Consider the following 21,002-nt stretch of genomic DNA (forward strand, 5'->3'; position numbering starts at 1 on the left):
ATTATCATTTTCTTCTTGTCACTCAACACTGAGCATGTTAGATAACAACCGACAATAGAACTGAATATAATGACTTCTCCAGTCAATACTGTTACGAAGACTGAGATTTTCCTAATGGGATCTGAGTAGCCAAATCCCTTGGGCAGTATGGAAGATCGTATCAGCCTTAAAATTCAGCCAAGCAAAAAATTGTGTCAACATAATTTTAATATTGGAAAGTAGTTGTTGCCTTCACTGCCTTAAAATGAAAGTTCTCACATAGAAATGTATTTTTAATTGAATGTTTTTGAGAGACACATCCTTTCCTCAAGAATTTTTTTTTTTAAAAGACATATCTTCCCCATTCATCTAATAACACTTCAAGATTTTCCACCTTCCCTCCTTTTTCTATCTTGCTAATAAAAGGATAAGGGAAAAGAAACAAAACAAAACAATCTGAAATTATTTTTATTTTCAGCCTTTGTTCAGCCTTTGTCTTTTGAATCATTTAGCCCCAGTAAAGGCTGAAATGTGAAGAGGACTGGAGACCTTCACAGAAAGCAGGTTAGAGAACAGGTTTACTGGCTGACTCACCACCTACATCACACCATTTCTGAGCACATTAAGCAGCACTGAGTAGCTAGTATGCTTTTGAAAGCTCTAGCAATACAGAGGAAACCTGACAGCTTCACGTGTGCCCCAGATGTTCTCATCAACAGCAGCTTAACCCAAGACAAGTATGCTAAAAAAAATATTCCCTCCATGGGTCTTTTTTTATGGGAAAAGGAATACAGCTATTCTGTTACAATTTACAGCATCAATCTGCCTAAGGCTGCACCAAAGCTACTCGGGTAGCAACTCTAATGTGCAATTAGTTACAAAAAGATTGCAGTTCCAGGCATTGACTACAGATATCCACAAGGAACCAAATATTCCCTCTTCATCTCTTTGATCTAGTACTTAAAAATAAAGAGGTGATGATAGGACAGTCTCACCTATTGTTGCCTTTCATTATACAACAGTCACTTTAACAGAATTCAATCTGATAAACCAACTTTTATCCTCAATTTTTCTGGTTCAATTAACTTGTAATAACTAAAACTATCACGGAAGCTTAAAACCAGTTAGGAATGGTCTTTCATGCACACTAACATCTGACTGTAATTTGTAATTATTGAAAATAGCTCTCCAGCTGAATCCATATACTAATAGAAGGCAAATATATATGAAGAAGTAATTTTAAAAGTACCAGGGACACAGAACAAGAAGCATAAATTGATTTATGTGAATTTAAATGTCACTCTCCACAATATAGCTCTATTTGATTGAGATATGTGTAATAAGATCATACTATCAGTATTTTAATAATGCATAGATGTAGTGGCCATTGTGATGCTTGAAAATTTTATATTATTCATATAAGTTATTGTGAAAGTAAGCACCACTCAAAAATCTGTATGTATTTATATTTACATTTCATGTAAAATATAGAAACAATACTATTTCTATTCTATTATGGTATACAAATACATACACTAGTATATATCTGCTGCAATAGGACAAGGGGTAATGGTTTTAAACTAAAAGAGGGCAGATTTAGACTAGATATAAGGAAGAAATTTTTCACAATGAGAGTGGTGAAGCACTGGCACAGGTTGCCCAGAGAGGTGGTAGATGCCCCATCCCTGGAAACGTTCACAGTCAGGTTGGATGAGGCTCTGAGCAACCTGATCTAGTTGAAGATGTCCCTGCTCATTGCAGGGGTGTTGGACTACATGACCTTTAAAGGTCCTTTCCAATCCAAACTATTCTATGATTCTATGTAAATCCCTACTTACACGTATTTTTCTTGAGACCCCACCTTGAGTCTGGAAAAACACAAACACCTAATTGGAGAAATGGTGTCTTCCTGTAAAAGCTTACAGTACAAATGGACAAGAAGGACAAGGGATGGAAAAAAAAGAAAGCCTTATTTGATCACTTTATGATATGGAACTTAGGCACTTAGGGAGTAAAAAATTTTCCCCACAACACCACAAGAAGCCTCTTAACGGAACTAAGAATCAAACCAGAGCTTCTAAACTGCAGTCTTGTGCTCTAACCACATGGCAAAAAATACCTGTAAAATATTGAAGGTTTAGTAGGAAACTATGTTGTGACTTAACATGAACAGATGCTAATATAGTAGTTGAGTTTATTTTGCATACCTGTCTTCCGAACTGCAGGATATAGCAAAATTGTTCACGAAGGGGGTGACTATGACAGTAAAAATAATATGCAGATGTATTTCAGATACATCTTTTTAAATCACGTTTTTAAATGTATTTTTTTTCCCACTGACCTTCCTGAAGGTAACTTAGTGCTGATGTGCTATTGTTGATTTTTTTTTTGAGAGAGAACGAAATAGACTCTGGATTGATGAAAAAATAATTTGCTTGATGACTGAATACCACAGGAAACAAGGCTGCCTCTTAGCAATCCAAAAGAGCTTGGATTCTGGAAGGTGGATGTACTCCACAACTGTCAGTTTTACCATACTATGGGTTAAAACATGAACAGACTCGTTTGTGACTAACATACTGGCAAAATTAAACGCAGCTGCTAAAACACTGCTTGGCTAATGTGTGGGTATGCTACATTAGAACTACATTGCTGAAATGCTATTCCAAACATTAGCATGTCTTATGGGCATCATACAGATTAGTCCATGCTAAAAGCATCACTGAAAAAGTGACAAGTTGTACGAAAATAAGAAAATAAGTAAATGGAAGCAGCCACTTCCCCCTCTTCCCTGTCACACACACACACAAACCAAAACAAAGCACAGAGAAAAAAAATCAGCACCTCCTTTTCTTCAAAAACTGCAATGTTAAAAAAATGAGAAAAGCTTAGTGGTACAACACTGGAACAACAAATAAGGCTTTCCAAAGACTTTCCCAGACCAATACCCTCTTTTGAAGAGCAACAACTTAATATACAATGGGCAGGAGAATCTTTGGGTGGCTAGACTACGCAGAAGGCCATCTCTGTCTACCTGTACTGCGCTACCCTACAATTCACCTCCGCCTATTTTCAATTCCCTGAAACAAAACAGAAACGACACTGAGGTAAGTGCCAAGGTTAGAGGCAGATGCCACATCACAGTGCTGTGTGGTGCCCAACACAGGATAGAGAAGCAGGGTCTGAATAGAAGTCTTGGGTCTAAGTGAGGTTGCTCCCAGCCTGTGTATGAAAGAATCAACCAAACCTCTCCACTGACAAGGGTACAGTCAGACAGAAACCAGTGCATCTCAGAGAGGAGTACCCAGTGTGGCTCTGTTGGGTGAAGGACTCTGTAGAAACCAAGTGAGACACACAGGCATGATGGAGCTGGGCGAAGAACTGAACAAAATACACAGTCCATTTCTGAAGATGAGCTCCATATGGCTGTTAAACCATGAGTCCTCTACAGGCAGGACCTACAGCCAAGTCACATCTGAGCAAAGTCCCTGCCTAGCCGCCTTCTGACAAATCAGACAGTTTGCTCTTCAGGCTTCTCCTGGCTTTGGCTTTATATATATTGAATCTCACTGTACAGACATTTCATTAACATAAAATGGAAAGAGAAAAATTACAGGAAGCATTAAAAGGCTGGGTGTAACCAAACTTAAATCTTTTTTTGGTTTAATTACTGTGCTGGTAGAATGTGTTACTGTGCCTTGTCAGTACATTGCTGAGAGTATGAAAAAAAAACCCAAAACACTTCTACAGAAGTGTAGGAGAAAGAGGAATAGAAACCAGATGCTGAAAAAAAGGTCCAAGTAAGAGTATAATTTGTGGCACCGCACAATTATCCTCCATAGTCAAGTCTCACTTGCCTCACCAGGTCAGTGTAACACGATTGTCGCCTATAAAAATCACAGTAAGTCTTGGTTTTAGACATATCCCATTCTTCCACGTTGTAGCTCTTTTCAGCCAAAATAACTTATTTCACAGCATAACACAACAGAGATCAACTCCACCCACATGCATCACTACCATTCCCAGTTATGTTATGTTCAGTTTAATTACAGACTTGCTTGAACAGGAGACAGCAGTTTTTTTAAGTGTTTGTAGCATGTCCGCCTGATGCTGTATGAATAATGCAATCTTAAGGGACCACATTTTCCCTGGCCTTTTATGCATGGGCTGAAGGGCATTCAACTTCTCGCTACTCCCACTTTCACAAACACAAATCACAGTCCTGTAACTTGTCCCCAAATTGTTGCTTGTGAAAAGCATAAAGTATCATGCTCTAACAGTAAATTAATGAGTAAAATTTTAAAGCTTACATGTTAACAAATCTTTTAGCAGTCATTTTTAAGCATTCAATTCCTCACCAAAGCCTCCTGTCTTACAAATGAGAGGGTATCTTGCAGTGGGGGTAGTTTAATGTTGTCCCCTGATTTTAATGCTTAACTGAAAGATTTATTTGTGAAATAATTTTGAGCAATTTAAGCAGAACTCATCACAGAACCAGATACGTTTCTCAAGGGTCCAGAGGTAGCATCCATAAATCATTACAGCATGCAATTCTTTAAAAGTGGCTGATGGGCCACCATGGCATTACAAAGAGCAGGAAAAGAAACAAGTTGGTTTTGCTATTCAGGCTCAGCAAATAATTAAACCAGCAGAGTTAAGAAAAGTGGTATCTATTCTTGAAAAAAAACCCCAAACTATCATAATGTTGTTTCTTGTTCAAAAGGTTGTGTAAAATATGTATAGATATTTTCCAATTAGCAGATACAACCTACCCACTTATGACCAATGAATTCTTATCTATTTTAGTTAACCAAAATTCCTAATACCAGCATATAGTACTAGAGAATGCATACACCATATTTTAATAAAAGCTTAATGGAGGTCCTTGCTGATAATGGTCCTTAATTTTTATACACCGGTATTAAGACATTTAATAAAACCTCTTTCTCTTTCCTTCAACAGTAACCATAGCTTAATGGCAAAAATTATTAAACTTGCAATAGAACTGTTTTATGGATTTAACACATTAACTTCTTTTGCATGTAAACTGACTCCAGTAGAATAAACAATGTGATTTGACATTGTTATAACTTCAGCCTTCTCCAAGTCTGTCCAAAACTTTCTCCTCTTTCATAAAAGCAACACATTTTGTCACATTTCTGCCTATCCTCCTTTTCCAGATCAGCTCTAGTCCTAGCACAAAATTTGTGATTCCTGCTTTTAATATTTTTCCATGCTAAAAGTTCACCTGCTATTCCTACCACTCTTATCTTTTGTCTCACATGATCTTTTGATGAATAACTATACTTTGACTCCCTGACTTCATCTTTTCTCCTGTCCCTTGATGATTAAACTTCTCAAAAGCCTTTTGAAATGTAAACAAGTCATAGTCAAACTGCTTTCCTTATCCACTGCTGCATGGATTGCTTCCAAATACACTAATAAATAGTCCAGCATGATTTTCTTTAGTTGAGTCTATAGTGATTAAACATCATCATAATGAAGACTTTTAGATCATCAATTCTCACATTTTAACTGTGTTGAACATATCTTACATCAAATTTAAAAAACGCTTTTGAAAAGTGTTCATATATATCTCAATCCATAAACATGGTGGGTTTTGACTGTATAGAAAACAACCCCTAAACTGGATTTAATTTCTGGATATGATAAAAAGCTCATTAAAACACAGAAATTAAAAACTCCTAAACAGATATAATTTCCACTTAATCTCACATGTATGGAAACATGTGTATCTGCATGTATACGTAGAAGTATACCACATTTTGCTCAACCATGATTCCTCTTGCAATATGAGAATTTATTAAATGGAAATATATGCTCTCAGACTGACCATGAATTTTTAACCAATGTCATAAGCTACTGTTTCTTCTTAGAAGAAAGCACAGTTGCTATTGGCAGTTGTTCTTAATTCTTGTTTTATGGAGGTCCAGTGTCCTAAAATGCAAAGACTTTTCTTCTTCCTCCTTTGATTACAGTGTAAACTATATTACATCCATATTTGCATCTTCTCCCCTAGTCTGTATCAAATGTTACAGCTGATATACATCTCCGACAGGGAACTGGACTCTCAGTCTTTTAAAGTGAATTATTAGTCAACTATTCTTACTTTTGTGGAAGGAGAGTTATTTTGCTATTTGACATCTGGCAGTCATTTAAAGCACTAGCAACTCCTCGTTGAGAGCAGTACACATATCTGATTTGCTTTCATTATTTTCTCGGTCTAAATGCCACACTATTGCTTTTCTTGGGGGGAAAAAAAAAAACCTGCTGGGTCAGGCTAGATTTCAACTGTTAGACTTTCACTGTACTTTGTACTAAACTAGATCCATAAGAACTATCTAATGTGTAAAATCTGTTATTCACAAAGATCTGCAGCTGGCTCTGTCCCAGTTGCTTGAGAGTGATATCTAAACATAAAATAATCTCTGTATAAACTGTGGGTTTGCAAAATATGTAAGCACTCTGTGTTTGTTCAGTCAAGATCGCTTGTTGAAACTGAAGGTTATGGCTGGGTGATAACCATCAGATGTCAGTTCAGATGGGAATCCAAATTCTTCCAAAGTTTAATTATGCTCAAGTCACATGGACATGAGATGGGGACAGGTTGGGTAGAATTTTAAAGTATACCATCAGCACATGCAAAAACTCATCCATGATAATCGTGCTTCCTTGAATTCTGTGGAAGCAAAGTCAAGTGAAGCAAACAACTTTTAAATACATGCCTAATTACGAGATTGGACCCTTTGAATGATTAGAGCTGCAATCAGGAACAATGCTTCTTTTCTGCTTACAGAGTGATGATTATGCTATAATGATTAACTGCTGTTGAAGGGTAACACAAGGTAAGGTTGAAACATTTTTCAAAAAAACTTAGGCAATGAAATACACATTACTACTTGAATGACACAACTTGTCACTTTAAGGATCTTCTTGTCAGTGTGAAAAGTAGGTAAAGCAGTGGTCATTTCAGTTCTGGTACAGGGTAAATTCACCAGCTGGCTACAAACTGCACTCTTCCATGGCGTTTGGGGGGCTAATCTTAGGATAGCAGAAACATATTAGTTACTTCAAGGTTTAAAAAAGCATCTTTTTGTGTGGGAAGAGACTGCCATGGGCAACTTAAACAAAATAGTACCTGGAAAAAAATGACAGATATGGTCTGGTTTTAATGCCTGCTTTATAGGAAAACTGACCAGAAAGGTTAGAAGGTCATTTCTGGCAAACTGATTATTTTAGGCTTTTCAATGCTTTCAGTCTGATATACCCGTAAATATTGCACCACTTCTTCAGCTACACAGATTAACACTTACTAGAGCATGTTCTCTGTTCTTAGTAGAGTTCAGTGATCAGAAGTAGCATATACAGCCTGGTAAAATGAATTCTTTCCTTTCTGATCCTTTCCCATAATCTCTGCAAGCTCCAGAGACCAGTATCTTCTCTGAATGAGATGCCACTATAACAAAATACAGGGGCCCATCTCCTTGGGAAGATATCCCATAAATGAACATGTCAGTGCAGCACTCTGCAATGGAGTAGCTCCTTATGTGATGAGCTACCATGTGAAATTCATCTTTCCTCACAGTTAACCATGAGACTGGTACCTTGTCCTCAAAGCCTTTCCCTCTGAAACGACCAATTGCCATGAAGTATGTCCAATACAAGCCAGGAAAATGTTGGGTGGCATTGGGTCATCTCATACTTACCAGCATGATCTTGCAGAAGTTTAACATACTCTAAAATTCATTCATATAATAAAAAAAGTGAGAATCCCTAAAATTTATCACTCAATCTTCAAAGTTTCTTTCTTTTTACCTCATTGACTATTCAAAGGAACAGAGTACAGCTGTCCTAATTAAGAGCTGCAACTTAATTTACATCAATCTTCTCTTCCAAATCTCATCACTTCAATCCTCTTGGTGTCTTTTCTGTGCTTAAATTCTTTTATATTAAATTACTCCAAAAGACTCTTTCTGTGTTGTAAGACCATTTGGAATGCATGTGGTTTATCCAAAGCTACAGAACTCCTTGGGTCAGTAGTATTTAAGGTTCAGGTGTAAGGATGTTTTCTGTGTGTTACAGTGTTGCAAGTAGGGTAGAGGCATGCTCTCCCACAGCTAGTGTAACTTAGCTAACATGCTGTTAAACCACTCCAGCTTCATTATTCTTAGAAGCTTTTAGTCACCACTTCTCTTGTGATTGCATGAGATCTCTATTAAGTTCTATGGTAGGGCAGTGCACTTGCATTTCTTTCTATAGCAGTAATAAATATTATTGGTTGCCTTTACTATTGAAACTAGATTCCTCGACTGTACCTTTTAACCCTCCACAAAATGACGTGATCCCACAGTGTGCAATGGCCTCATTCCACCAGCTTACCTACGTCCATATTTGTAAACCTTTTGGATAAGATATTGATCTCTCTTCCAGCTATGTTCTCTCTACCTGCTGGGGTGATTTACTCTTGAGGAAGCAGGAAGCTGAAGAGACACAATTTTTATTTCTGTTTCCCAGTTAGGTTCAGAGTTAAGGTTACTCGGGTGACAATAACTATATATTTGGAACATGTCATAAGCTTAACAATTTTTTGCTTTTCCTAAAGACTACTCAGATTTGCATTTATAGGATTTGAAATACTGCATCATTTCCCTAAGGATTCTGGTAGGGGAAGGAAAAGCTGAGGCAATCAACCATCTCTAAAGAAAAAAAGGAGGGCAAGAATACATCTTTGTTAACCTAGAGAATTTTGGGATCGGGTAGATTATTTTCTTTGGGAATAAGACAGTCAAGATTACAGTTGAGTTCTCTTTGGGGATTTTGAATAATCTCAGGTGGCTGTGGTTAATTCTGAGTTTTTACTTCTCCTCAGCCAGCAGCTGTCACAATTTCAAACAACAGAAATATACAACTCTCAAATAAAAATATAAGATTGACCAGGATAATCAACACATTGCAAATGCAATTAGTTGGAGAAAGAGAAGTTCAGTACTTGGGTCAGAGAGCGAGCAATATCCTGACATGGCAAATGTGCCTCTTGGGACAGCTGCTGCACCTGACAGCCTCTCCTTTGTCAGGTGGTCTCTGCCTCTCATCCTCTACAGCCCATGAGCCCGATCCTGCCTGCTGCCCTTGATATTGTGATCTGTGATTGCTGAGAGGGGGCCAGGCCACCTGCAGCAGTTCTGCAGACTACATTTTCAGAAGTGCTCAGCCCTCACAATAGAGTCCTGATTTTCCAGAGAGTCTGGCACCTATTCAGCCATCCTACTACAGTGTACCAAATTTTCAAAAGTGCTTGGCCATAAGCAGTTCCTGTTGACATTAAGCATGCCCATGTATTTATCCACAGCTGCCTCTTTTGCAGGTCTTTTAAGCATCTCCTTTCCCGGTGCCTGTGTCAGCACAATGACCTATCACTTTGTCAGGGACATCTTTAGGATGTGAGGTCACACAATAGGGGAGCAATCACAGTCCTAGCCAGCTAGTGGAGACTGTACTGCCTTGCTGCAGTTCTGCTAGCAAATGTGGCATGGACCCAGCTGCAGAGCAGTCTCAGCAGCTCTCTCACAGCAACCTGTCTTTAGGGGTGGAAGGCATCAGGACTCTCCTCCCAGTGCTCTAAAATGAGTGAGACAGATCTTGGGGCAGGGGGCAGGTCGGTAGCAATGCAAGGTTGAAATCCTGTGTGTGAGTCTACAGGCTTAGCATTTCAGAGTGTACATGTAGGTCTGTAAACAGCACTACAAGAGCAGTTAAACAGATTACCTCTAACCAGTTGTACCTTTGCTCGTTATAGTAAGACTGGATGACATTTTGAAAAGGAGTTCTAACCTTGACATGAGGTTCACAACAAATTGCCCACATTTATCCCCTCTTTGGAACATTCCATGCAAATTTTCCTCAGGCTTGTACCATGAATGTAGCACACAGGGCTCTTCCCAGATTTCTGAACATTGCTCAGATAAAGCAACCTTCTCCAGAAATTAATCTGGATGGAAACTGTATGTGCAGATATAGAACAAAATATTCTTGTTTTGTAAACATTTTCCCAGTATTTGTTAGGAAATTGCCACCTACCTGAATAGGAAGCACAAGGAAGTAAAGCCAAATTCCCTAGTCCTCATAGGTAGAATGGGCATAGGCCACACCTAATTGTTTAGAGAAAATGTTTTTCTTACAAACGTGCTTCTCATAACCTTCACAACAATGAATGTCATTCCATTCCAACTGCAATTAGCATTGGTTTGATACTGCAGGTGTAATGGTGACTTGCTTTCATGCCTTTTCACAATGGACTTTAGTTTGGAAAATACTAGTCTAACTCATAAACAACATAGAGAAAGCACAGGTCCCCTCTGAAAAGTGGGCTAAGAAGGAGTGGATATGCAGAAAAGTCTACTGTAATATACCACTACAATAACTGAGCCAGGTTGGAGGACAAAAAATTATGCTGAGGGGCAGAAGCACTAAACTACAGGGCATAAACAACAACAGATCAACTGAGTCATCTGAAAAAATCTAAAACAATTTTGTCTTCTAAAAAGCCATTTACTTGCCTTCATTTTTGTATTTTCAAAGGTTATCCTTTTATACAATAAGTAAAAGGAGCCTTTTAAAAATGATTAATCTGTCAGTGTCATTTTTAAGTTTCAGAACATCCCATGCTGTTATGACAAACAGTACACAGTGCACAGTTCAAAAGAAAGGAATGTTTCTATCAAAGTGTTCCACACTCAAAGAGTACAGAGCCCAGCATGGAATAACTAATGGCCCAAACTACAGCAATATTATTTTTTTAAGGTTTTTCAACCTGAGAAGCATTCAGGATTATCAAGCTGTGATCCAAATCTTTTCTATGCATACAGTGTCCTGCTGCCTGTCTTGATTCTTTACTAAGTACATCACATAGCAACACAGAGGCATTGTTTTTTAAGGGGTCCCCATTCAGCACCATCAAAACTATGGCTTCACAAATGCCTTTACTTGCAGCATGTATTTGCTGATGATTGCTCAAATGGGTAACTAATAAATGGTGCAGATGGAAAAGCAATTATAGAGGATAGTCCTTTCAAGATGGGGTGCTTGAAAATAGTCATCAGTTTGAAGGGAACTTTGATGGGTAGGTATCTTTCAGTGCAGATTATAAAGGATAGCAAGCAAGAACCTGAGAAACAGAGGGAGGCTGTTCATGCAAGGAAATGCTGGGGGAGGTTATGGTCTGTCCAGTGACCATGCAGGTCCCTAACATCCGAGTTTGTCCTGCCAAAATCAGCTGTAAAGATTTGTTTAAATGAGAACAGAATGTAGTTTTGTCATGTAAAGCCCTAGGAATTGAAAACTATTCCTTAATTTTCCACTTAAGATTATTTTCAGACGACATGAATTGTAGGTCAAATGCTAGAACTTCACACTCAGCTCTGGCACTGCGTTACCTGTCTGAGTGCATGCTCAGCTACATTTACAGCTGGTGAAAAAGGAAGCAATGGTCATCTCTACTTACTAGCGACAAAACATGCCGATGTTCTTCCTTGAAATATCTCCATTCTTTTTCACATTACATCATTCATTTTCCATATGTGGAATTCTGAAGATTTATCCAAAACCCACTGAAATCACTGCAAACTTGCAGCTTCATAAAATTGTAAAAGAACTCTTTCTCCTCTGCTTGCCACACTTAATGTGAGTTCACTAGAAAATTGCTCAGATGATGACTGTTTACAGGATCTAGGGCATTGTTGTTACTAATGGTCCCTAGCATGATATTTCTGCAGTGCACACAAAGGGTGCTGATGGCCAGCTTCTTGGGTTGGCTAAGCAGGTTTACTTAACTTGTGAACTTACATAGACATTCAAATACATTAATTACATGACTCAGGACACAGTCCTGACTGTCTCTGGTTAGATAACAATCATTAACTATATTACATGAGGAATCCAGAAAAATAAGATGCTCTATCAATCATTACTATTTTCCTCATAACCTTTGCCCACTTTTATTAATCTGACTAGTGTCTTCTGCAGTAGTCTTGTGGCATCAGAAAGCTTTTACTACTATAACATGTCAATTCTATTTCATCTGAGGGACTATTTCTACACTGACTAGCAGCAATTTAGAAGCCAAATTTATAATCACAGCACCAACACAGGTGTCAAATGGAGAGAATTAGTCCTATATTTTTAGATCTTCAATCATTGTGTCTTTTCTCTTCAGCATTAAAAAGAGCAAAAGGAGTAATAAAATTTTGCAAATACTAATCTAACAGATAAAGGGAATTTAAAGAAAATGGGTTTAGTTATAGTTTATGAAAACATAATACACCAGTATTTTGCTGCTTTGCTTGTTTTCATACTCAGTTCCACAAAAACAGAAACAGGAAATGAAGTTAGGGATTCCAAGAGAGAAAGTAGAAAAAAGACTCAAACTGCAGCTAATTTCTTCCCTGCTTAATCTTTCCTCCCTCCCCCTCTCCCAAACATGCCTTTTACACTGAAAATCATTCCAACAAAGGTCAAAGAGACCATAGACAACTGCACTATTACTCACATAAAGGAGGAAATGTTTGTTGCTTTGCTAACATCCTGTTGCCAGAAATACAGGTTCCATTTCTACAACAGCATTAAAGCAACAATTAACAGAATTGTTTTCTTATTGTCCTGATGTTCAGGTACAGAGGGGTTTAACTAGCAAATAAATGTTTTCTTTTAAAGAATGCTGCACTGATCTATGTGACATAGAGTGGTGCCCTACCAGCACTTCATTCCAGACCTGCAGCAGTAGTGCACTACTAGAAAGTGTTCCAGAAGTTTTTAGAAGTGTTTGAGAGTCACAAGAAATCTAATTGTGGAAAAAACCACCTCTCACCTGTGGTTTTAAGAAACAATGACATTTCAGACAAAGTGAGTAAATATAAGGCTGACTTACAACTTCCAGGAACTTATCCAATCTGGGGAAAATAGGTGAGCTTAGGTGACCTTAGGAGATAAGGATGCACTAAAGAGGTGCACAAGACGGTCAGAAATTTTACATTATTGGTGACTGCAAGAGGCCACATGCTCTTGCTGAATGCTACATGCAAAGCCATACAGTGATTATCAGCCAGAAACTCCTCCTAACATTGGCCTATAAGCATTTGTAGTTGCCCTTCTCTCATTTCAGTGTGCCCTCTATTCTTTCCAATACAGGGAATGAAATTAAATTTACCCCTGTACCAGCAAAAGAAAGGATGTTTATTTTGTCTTAAATGTAGTGAAGCCTTGGAAAGGAAGGCTGGATATTCAGTATGCTGGAAGCAATCCAGAAGGAGGACGTCTCCTGAGGCTAATGCAATTATGATTCCATTTTTGTTGGCTGTGGGAGCAGAAGTATCATCTAGCTGCAAGAACTGCTAGGCAAAGGTTACGGTCCTAAGTCTATACAGCATTGTGTACCTCAGACTCTGATTTTGTTAGTAAGTGAATTTGTATATAAGAAGTTAGAGAAGTGGGATAGTCCTGACACTGATAGATCTGCAAGCAGGGCAAGGGTTCGGAGTTCAAATACAGAGTCTTAGGCTCTGACACAGAGAACAGCTGCATGAAGATATACCTCTGCGTTTCTACAGAGCAGCTTGCTGAATCAAGGCTGTGAGGTCGTTTATTTCATGGATTATACATGTATTTAATTAAAATTCTAGGTAAATATTTGCAGCAATAAGTTTTTCAAGTAGTGTAAAGTTACATTGTATTAAACATTTATTGCAATCATATGAAATATTCCTTAGGTTAAATATTTACTGTTATTTTCAAGATATTGGTATTGAGCCTATTATAAACATTGCACAAATGCAAAGCCATCTTTCTCAGAGCAATATACTTTTCTGAGTTGCTTTTAGACTTATTTCCTGATGGATATTTGCCATTAATGCACTATGACTTTTTCCTTTATGAAAAAAGGCTCTAGCCCAAGCTAAGAGAAAGTCGTAATTTAAAAGATAGTTTCTACTGTGCTCAGCATTCTCACAGTAATAATAGTTTGTTCTTTTTTCTTACTGCAGCTACTGTATTAAATATTTATATTGATGTTTATTTTGTAAACAAAGAAACCGAAGTAGGCTAACACACAAAGCCTATGATGTGTTTTAATATCTGCATTTGTTTCATGTTGTGGCCTTTTATGCAGCTGATTCAAAGGAACGTGTTAAATAATAAATAATATTTTAAAAATTACATTGAAGTATTTTTATTTGTTCGCTGGAGAACAATTTTTTAAAAATAAAATATACTATGGAGAATATCCATTCCCCAACTATTTTATATGCAGTAAAGGTACTGAAATCACCAGTAAATACTTGGCTTTCCTGAAGACAGCATGATTGTCACAGTGTCATTTGGAATTTGACCTAAAAACCTCATCACCTTGTTAGGACTAGAGAAAGCAAAAGGCTTTTGGTCTAACATTTTTTGTGAGAATTTCTTTCTGATCGATAGTAACAATCCAACCCACCTGAAGGTACTATTTGTATGACAACCACTCACATTTATTTAGTTCATTTAATTTCCCATGTTATCTCAGGATTTCTACAAAGTTTGTTTCCTATATAACACTTCTACTGCTCGTGACTGCACCAAAATGGCATGTTTTGGGTGGGAAACACCTAGGCTGTGTGCCAGACGTGGGTTGTTCACCTGTCCGGACCTTATAACCCCGGGATTTGTACACACCTGTTTCTTTGGCGTCTTTTGCACAGTGGGGTTTCACCTTGGTAAGGGTAAGTGCTCTGCCTCCCGTTTGCATCAGTGCTAACACAGTCATTGCTTCACAAGGCTTTATAAAATGTCTGGCCTTTCTTAATCCATACTTTAAACCAAAAGCACTTAGAAGGTGTCTTGCTGCCAGTCATCTCTGTCAACCCTGTAGTGCAACGCAAAAGGTTGGGGTTGTTTTTTCCTTGATTATCTGGGGAATCTGTAACTAAAAAGGCAAAGAAAATTAAAAAATCAACAAAAAAAAGTAATACGGACAAACTGAGGAATGGAAGCATTTATTATTCTTCAGATAAGGTCAGTAAAGACTACCAATGCACCAACTGTTATCACAGAAAAGGTGCTTGCATTTTCCTGTCTAGCTAAAGCTGTCAGTGGTCATGACATAATGCACATTCCTCAAGCTCAGTTATCAACACAACTCAGATAAACTTGTATATTTTTATGTTCCTGCTTTAGCCTGATAGTGGTCTTTTGCTATACATTCTTTAGATTTTACACACATCTGTTGGAAGTGTCAAACATTAGTTTGGTGTTCTTAGATCTGCTTCCTTCCCTCTTTAATCTGATGCTTAGTGAAGTATTGAAGCAACTGCAGCTACATGTTGCTCCAAAGTTGGCTTGAAAAAGGAAAATTAAACTTTAAAGATGTATCAAACTTAGGATGAATTCACTTACTCCAGAATTAGCATACGCTATTCTCCAAGGCCTAAGATAAAGATAGTCCGTATGTACAATGTACCTGTATATCTACAAAATTGTTACAGAAATGCTTTCAAAAGCAAGAACAACTTTTTTTATTCAGTGAGCAATAAAAGATCTGAAATGTATCTCTCAGGGATGTTACTGTAATGGTTCCTTGAAAATCCTGCATGACTCAACTACAGAAATAGCTTTAAAGTTCTTACGTGTCTATTGGTACAAAATTGGAGTAATTGAAAGGAGAATTTCAATGAATGTTCTAGTCATGGAATGACTTCAGGTTACCTGAAAAAAATCTGCATTAATTTTGACATCATATATGCGCATTCAACTACCTGTGTGGTTTCTAATGAAGTCATAATTAATTATCTCCAGTTGTAAAATATTGTTTGAATCCCTCAAGCACTTGCTGGTGGCAATTAGTTCATCTTGCTCAGCATTCTCTTTGATACCATCTTGCTGACTTTCACTGAACTATATGAAGGCCCATTTCCCCTGCTAATGTAGAAGTCAATCGTGAGGGCTTCATGCACCATCCAGTGACAGCACCATAATCTTCTAAAATAAGAGAAGAATAACGGATTGTGTTTTGTGGTGCTTTGTGTGCTTTTGACCCCAGCTAATCATTGGGAAGATCCAAAGTTCTACAAGTCCAGTGGGTCCCTTAGTTCTGCTCCTGTAGGGTTTTGGGGATAAGGAAAAGTAACAGACAAAATCCTTGGGCTGAGAGAACCACACCACAGGGCATTCCTGGAGGGCTTCCTGGAATTTTGGGGGATGCAGATGCCAAAAAGAAAGAGCAGCATGAAGGTGCAGGCCTGGAGGTAACAGTTCAGGGAACATTTAATACAAATGAAATGCCTTCCTCCTTCCAAAGATCAGGGCTATTCTACTGCAGCAGCCAGGGGATTGGACTAAGTTGTATTGGGAGAAGTCAAACTACAGCCACTGGCTGCATCCAAACTAACAATATGTGTGTATACTAGTAAACAAAAAAGCAATGGGAAGCAAGCTGAAGCACTGGGTCACTGGTCAGCCATATTGCTAGCATGCTCTCTGATGCAGCTTTGTCCGCTGCCACACAAAAGTCTTAGGGCCGATCCTCAGCACTCAGAACTCAGTGCTGGGACTGCTCCCAACAAGACACATGGCCTAAACCACACAGTGCAGCCACTTTCCCCTGTAAGGCTGCTCGAGGCTGTGCTAGCAGCCTGGCATCAGCACTCACAGGCACTCATTCTGCATCCTAGGCTGATGTGCCCTTAAACAGGCTGTGGCAGAGAGCTTGCGTACTTCAGACAATCTGTACTAAAAAAAACAAACATAGAAAATAATAATCAAGACTTTGGAATAAAGCTGCATCATAAGGGATGCAGAGGAGATCCTGGACCAAGTGCATTATAGCGTTGACACATACAGCCTGTGGACTAAAGAGAGGTCTCTCGCCCATGGTATTTGGCAATAGAGACATAGCAAAAGAAACTAAAAAGGCATCGATGCTTTTCCCTCTCTAGCATATCATAGACTCATTTAGGTTGGAAAAGACCCTTAAGATTATGGAGTCCAACTGTTAACACCCACTACCAAGTCCACCACTAAACCATGTCCCCCTCTCCTTCCTTGCCTATCCCTTCTGAAAAGCTTATAGCCATCCGTTACAGCACTTCAGTTGTGTGTCATTCCACCATGTTTCCATGATTGCAATTAATAATTCTGTGATTGCAATTAATATCCAGAGATGGTACTACTAGGTTTGAATTCTTTTTGCAATAAACTATTAGGAGAGCAAAAATACTTTCTCCATTCCAAACTACAGCACGGTGTTAAGAGCTGTATTCTGAGCGTATGCTCAGAGAAAGCAGTCTGCACTCCCTCCTTTGCAAGGACACTATGTGCAATGTATTGCCAGTAAGTTTGTGCTCCGTAATAAACAGTTTCTCTAGTCACACCTTTAAGCATTCTTTTGTTTGTGTCCAAGTTTGCCAAAGAAATACTTTAAGGAAGACAGTCTAGTACTATTTCTCTGGGAAAAATATGGATGTTTCATTTAGAAAACAACTTCCTGGGAAGAGACTGATTACTCCCTTCTCTTCCTCCTCTTGCTTCTCTTTATTAAAAAAAACCTGCACTGTCCCATCACCTTAGGTTAAACCAGGACTCTGTTCAACAGGAGTTAGTGGACACAACTTGCTCTGTAGAAAATATGACAAAAGTTTTTTCCTCAGCGAAATCAAACATACAGAAAGACAAATATACAAAATCACAGGCATTGTGTAGCTAAGGTACATCACATCAGCAAGCTACTGATTTTTTGTTTGCACAATATTTTACAGACCAGGCTAAAATGAGAAACATTCATTTCCATTGACTATCAAACAAGACATTTTTTTCTAAGTGAAGCAGTGCCTTTTTGGCAGGCTGCAATATTTAGGCATTCAAAAAGAGCCATTGCTTCTGAAGCAAAACTGTTCCATTTTATTATGGAAAACAAAAAAAAGTGCTTTAGCAGTGCTTGAATGCACCTCTCAGATTGCAATAATATCATTTGGTTAAAAAAGGTATCCTTTCTGGTCCCATAGGCTTCACTCACCCAAGAGTGAAAGGAGCATCATGAGCAAGTTTATCACATTGAATTATTTAGTGAGTCTCAAGGTCTCATCAGAAAAAAAGTGCTGCTGAAAATAAACTAATATGAACTGGGCTATACACAAGAAATTCTGCTCCTGCTCTAAGTTCAAGATACGCTAGGAACACCAGAAAAAACTATGAGCTTAGGCTTGGAACTGGTCCCTGTCCACCAATCAAGTACAAGGAGGGTAATTTCTTGCTATTTTGAAGGTGCAAAACAACAGCCTCACTGACTAGCCTGGTATGTTATAAGCAGTACCAGCGATTTGCTTTAGTCACTGGTACTTCTCAGCATCTTCACATTAAACAAAATAATCCAAGACCTCTGAAAGTTTATCAAACGTAAACACTTTAACATTCATGCACTATGTACACTGAAGTAATTCATGGTATAAATTGAAATATTAATCCATCTGTGATCCCAATCTTCATGTATGAATTCCATTGACTGGCAGGTTTGGGTTTTGTTTTTTTAGTATTTTGTTACCCATGTAAAACCACCAAGTTCCCACACGCCCTCACTATCTGCCAATTGGAAAAAAACGATATATTCCTAAAATATAGATTTCATATTATATATTTCAATCAAAATATAATTCATGAGCTAAAGAATATGCAATGTGTTGGTGATGTTCTTACCCCACAAAGCACACACTTTACTTCAGCTCTTTTTCAATCCCAGGGATACACACTCAGCCTACCAGATTACCAAAGGACATAACTAGAGCTTGGATGTATTTCATACATCTGACACAAACCTGAGAAAGCAGTCAAGACACAGATGTACTGGTATCTGACTTCATTTGGAGTGATGGTATCCTGGGGCATTTGGACCTCAAAAAAAACATACGTAAGCACCAAACGTCAAGCTAACTCATCTACATGACAAGTCTAAATCCTAACACTTTTGACCAGAAAAGCTTGAAGCCATGGCTTTATACCCAGCAAATATTTAGATCATTGCTTTGTCTTCCTTTGATGCTCAAAATGGTATATAAACTCTTTGGTAGTTCTGCTTTCTTGGATGCATTAGCACATCGTGATATGGAAAACACATTCAGGAGAAACACAGCAAACAGTGAAATTATATTAGCTTGAAGAATGGTTTACTTAATCCCCAACTATCTAATCTAACACCTTAGGTTCATTCTAGACTCTGCATTTTCAGAAAATGCCCTCTTCCCCTTTTTGTGAGAGCTTTAAAAATTCACCTTGCACAAGTCAGTTTAGAACTGAGGTATCAGTACTAGTGTGAAAACAATGGTGCTCCTTTTCTGAAAACAAGTAGAATAATGCGTACAATAGAAGGCTTAGTAACCTATAAGAGCTCATTAATGCAGTAAATTAACACAGTTCAGTCATCCTGGTATTGTCCTATCAGATCAAGGACTTTATAGTGATGTGTTATTAAGATCTGCCTTGGTTTTTCAGGTGAGAGTGCCAAAGCTGACTAAGAAACATGATGACACTGTCTAAAGAGCCTTTCCAAAAACAGAGTGGAGGACACCGTCTCAAAATATTTAGGAGGAAACCAACTGTTAGCAACACTTGCAAATTTTATATCTTAACTGAATAATCTCTAAAAGAAATATGCCAGATGCATAAAAATAAAATCAGAAATCTAAAATAAAGCTGAAGAACAGGTTAAAGAGTTTCCTACAACTTTCTGTCAAGCTGCTTTACTCTGCTTTTCCTGGAGTTCTCACTCAATGGTTCTGTGCCTTGAAATATGGCACTTTTCAGAACACCGACTTAAAATAATAATTGCAATTAAAATATGTTCTTTTGGTAAACTGAGATTTCTTGTGTTTTGCATCCATTATGTCCTGAAATAACCAGTAAACTAAAAAGAACCTTCTCTGCACTCTCTACCCCAAAAATGTTCTTTTTTGTTTGCACAGCTCAAAAGAGATACCTGTGCACTTGACTGAGCATTTAATATCAGGAAAGTTTTTAAAGTTTTCTGTTGCAGAGAAGGGTTTGCTCAGAAAGCTCCATCACTGCAAAGATGCGTAACTACATGAATTACTTGCCAGCAATAAGAAAGGGGGAAATGTTGGGTGAAATTGAATGAGATAGAGCAACAGAGGGAAAAAGGAAAGTGCTGGAAGATAAATGAGTTCTAAAAAGGTCTACTTGTTACACATAGGGCTGCAGAGCCAATACTAGCAATAATCGCAGTAGCATACCAAAATTGTACGTGTGCAAAAGTGTGGAAGAAAGACTGCATTGTGCCTGTCCACAGAAGACCAGGCTTAGGCAGAACTATCAACCTTGATTCAAAACATTTTAACATTCAAACCAAAGAGAAAGGACCATCTTGGGCATATAAAAGAAACAGAACTTCATTCTCAGCTGAATTTAGGGATCTCTGAAGAGCAACTGTGAGTAGAGAAGCCAGAGAGTATTTTCTTGCTGGCATAGACTGAGGTTTTAGGGCTACTCCAGAGAGTATCTGAGCTGTTGCTGTGTGCAAAGCACCCATATTACTCCTCCATACAGCCCTTGATGCTGGCCCAGGAGCACTGTGAGCACCTCAGTCCTTGGGTTTCCCACACAGGCAGAAAGCACACCAAAGCAGGTGCTGGGAGATGAGTTGATGCTCCATATCTCAGAGCAGACAAGGGGACGGGGGAGGAGGCTGGGAAGGGAAAATCACAGAGCTAATTGAGGAAAAGATTTCCTTTAAATGCTAAACAACCTTGAAAAAACATGATGCCAGCTGAATAAATTATGATAACACTAAATGCTGGTTAAAGAGAGGGAAAGTAGTTGTAAATACAAAGTGAGAGCAATAAAGTTCAGGGCAACCTGGATAGATTAGGAGCACACACTTTTAAATAACTGCAGTTCCAAGATGAAAAAGGTAATGTAATGAGGCAATAAGAAAAGAAATTGACGTCGTCCTCTGTTACAAAACACTAGGCATG

This window comes from Phaethon aethereus (assembly GCF_964289735.1).
Source record: "Phaethon aethereus genome assembly, chromosome: 9".
Classification (NCBI taxonomy): Eukaryota; Metazoa; Chordata; class Aves; order Phaethontiformes; family Phaethontidae; genus Phaethon; species Phaethon aethereus.